Raw genomic sequence first — 3345 nt, 5'->3', positions numbered from 1 at the left:
GTTGCTGCTGCTGCTGCTGCTGCTGCTGCTGCTGCTGCTGCTGCTGCTGCTGCTGCTGCTGCGCTTGCTGTCACACTGCAGCGGCAGCGGCCCAAACGAACTCGCCAAACTTCTCTGCCGCTTCCTCTCCTTTTGACTTTTATTTCTTTTATTTGACTTTTATTTTATTCTTTTGCTTTTATTTGCTTTTATTTTCAAACATTAATCCATTCAAAACCCTAATTCCAGCAGCAGCAGCAGAAGCAGCTGCACAGCAGCAGCAGCAGCAGCAGCAGCAGCAGCAGCAGCAGCAGCAGCAGCAGCTAGCCAACCCGCTAAACCTCCTAAACAGCCCACGGGCCGCCACTTGCACTCCCAGCTTGGCCAGCTAGCTAGCCAGTCAACAACTTAATAACAAGCTGGCCAGCTAGCTAGCCAGCTAGCTAGCTAGCTAGCTAGCTAGCTAGCTAGAGGTGTGGGAGCTTCCCCAGCTAGCCATACTTTAAAAGCAGCCTATTTGGCTAGCTAGCCGCTAGCTAGCTAAGTGTTTAGCTAGCTAGCCCCAAACCCTAAACCCTAATTATTAACCAAATAGCTAGCTAGCTAGCTAGCTAGCCAGCTCTTTAGTTAATTAGGGTTTAGGGTTTAGGGTTTAGGGTTTAGGGTTTAGCAGCTAGCTAGCTAGCAGCGCAAAAAGCAAAAAGAAAGAAACAATCAAAGAAACGAAAAAGCTAATTAAAGGGTTTTAAAAATAAAATAATTCAACAGGGCAAAGAAACCTCGCAAGGATGAATGAGGGTTTAGGGTTTAGGGTTTAGGGTTTAGGGTTTAGGGTTTTGGGATTAGGGCTTAGGGTTTAGGGTATTACGCAGAGTTTAGGGTTTAGGGTTTCGTAACTTGTGTGAACGGCCCACTGTTTAGGGTTTATAATTTAGACATCAGGATTTTAGGGTTTAGGGTTTAGGGTTTAGGGTTTGGGGTTTAGTGTTTAAGGTTTAGGGTTTAGGGTTAAGGGACTTGTTTCTTGCAACGTTGTTTCAAATGTCAGAGCCCCCAAAGCAAATGAACAATAGCTTAAACCCTAAACCCTAAACCCTAAACCCTAAACCCTAAACCCTAAACCGCCCTTGCGAGGATCTCTGGCTCTCTTTAAATGTTTTATTTTTAAATAATTAAATTTGCTTTTCTGTTTCCTTCTTGGTCTCTTGCTTTTTGGCCACAAACCCTAAACCCTAGACCCTAAACCCTAAACCCTAAACCCTAAACCCTAAAGTCTAAACTCTAAACCCATAGCTCTCAAATCCTGAACATCAAGCCGTGATTTTTTAAACCCTTGCTCCCAGACCGCCCTATAATCCCAATACTGCCTCGGGCGGTTTACGTTCGCGTCCGCGTAGTACCGCGCCACGTTTGGCTGCGCTGTCTTCCAAACTGCCCCTCGTGAAGCGCCACCTGGAGGCCTTCGCAGTCACTATTCTCGCAGTGGTCTAAACCCTAAACCCTAAACCCTAAACCCTAAACCCTAAACCCTAAACCCTAAACCCTAAACCCCAAACCTTAAACCCTAAACCCCAAACCCTAAACCCTAAACCCTAAACCCTAAACCCTAAACCCTAAACCCTAAACCCCAAGTACTAAACGCTAAATCATACACCGTGCATGCTACGCAACAAACACTACACCCCAAACCCTAATCTTAAACCCTAAACCCTAAACCCTAAACCGTCTCACCTCTAAACCTCAGAGGCGGAGCCGTAGACCCTAAACCCTAAACCCTAAACCCTAAACCATAAACCCTAAAGCCTGGAACCGAAACTTTACATTGTGAACAAAACGCATTAAACGCTTTGTTATAAACTCTAACCCTAGACCCTAAACCCTAAACCCTAAACCCTAAACCCTAAACTCGCTTGAAAGCCTGCGGCGCCCCTTCAGCTTCAGAGTTTTAGGGTTTAGGGTTTAGGGTTTAGGGTTTAGAGTTTATTAAAAAACAAAATAAAAAATAAAAATAAAAAATTTATTTTATTTTCTTTCGCTTTTGTCTACTGTGTATCTACAGTGAGCAGCCGAACGCAGGCGGGGCTGAGCTCTCTAGGGTTTAGGGTTTAGGGTTTAGGGTTTAGGGTTTAGGAGGAATTAAATATTTTCTTTTGCAGGAAAGTGTTGTTTTTTGGAGTCAAAGGCTTGCGCTGCTCGTTCTGGGGTTTAGGGTTTAGGGTTTAGGGTTTAGGGTTTAGGGTTTAGGCTCCGTCTCAAGAGCGCCTTTCTCTTTCTGTCTTTTCTCCTAAACCCTAATTCCTTCTTCAATCCTTTTCCAAACAGCCCCAGCCCCGCAGCTCAAACCCTAAACCCTAGCTCCCAAACCCTAAACCCCAAACCCTAAACCCTAAACCCTAATTTCCACGCAGAGACAAACCCTCGTCAACAATGGCAAGACCCCCCAACCAGGTCTTTTCTCTCAAACAACAAAATAATAAATTATTTCATTTTAATTTAATTCTTCTTTTCTTTTCATTTCCAATTTCTTTTCCAATTCAATTCCATTTCTTCCAAACAAACCCAAACCCTCAGGGGCCCCCAAACCCTCAGGGGCCCCCAAACCCTCAGCGGCCCCTGGGGGCCCCCGGGGGGCCCCCAGGGGCCCCCGGGGGCCCCTGGGGGCCCCCGGGCTCTTGAGGGTATCTCAGGGCCCCCTAGGGGCCCCCTGGGGGCCTCCCGGGGGCCCCTGGGGGCCCCTGGGGGCCCCAGAGGCCCCTTGGGGGCCCCTGGGGGGCCCCTAAACTCCTTAGGGGGGCCCCCGGGGCCCCTGGAGGCCCTTGGGGGGCCCCTAAGACTCATCAAGGGGCCCCCAGGGGCCCCGAGAGGCCCCCAGGGGGCCCCCCGAGGGTCAGCTAGAGGCCCCTAGGGGTCTGTGGGGGCCTGAGGGTTTGAGGGGGCCCTTAGAGGCTCTTAAAGGTTCCTGATTTGTTCTTTAGGGTTTAGGGTTTAGGGTTTAGGGTTTAGGGTTTAGGGTTTGGGGTTTGTGGTTTTCCGTATCAGAACTGGAATAAGCCGCTGGCGGCTGTGATGGACTTGATATTGAATTGCAACATAAAGTTTAAACATGCTGCAGAGGTAACCCAAACCCTAAACCCCAAACCCTAAACCCTAAACCCTAAACCCTAAACCCTAAACCCTAACCCCTAAACCCCAAACCCTTCTTCAACTCCCAGAGCCTTCCGCCCGCTCCCCTCAGCAGCAAACCCCCATCAACAGCTCCCCCACCCCCCCCAACCCCCAAACCCTAAACCCTAAACCCCAAACCCTAAACCCTAAACCCTAAACCCTAAATCAGGGTTTTGCTGCAGGTGGGGCGGCGTTCGGTGG

The sequence above is a fragment of the Eimeria necatrix genome, genomic scaffold (genome assembly GCF_000499385.1).
Source record: "Eimeria necatrix Houghton genomic scaffold, Enh_scaff277, whole genome shotgun sequence".
In the NCBI taxonomy this organism is placed as follows: Eukaryota; Apicomplexa; class Conoidasida; order Eucoccidiorida; family Eimeriidae; genus Eimeria; species Eimeria necatrix.
This window is presented reverse-complemented; position numbering follows the sequence as displayed.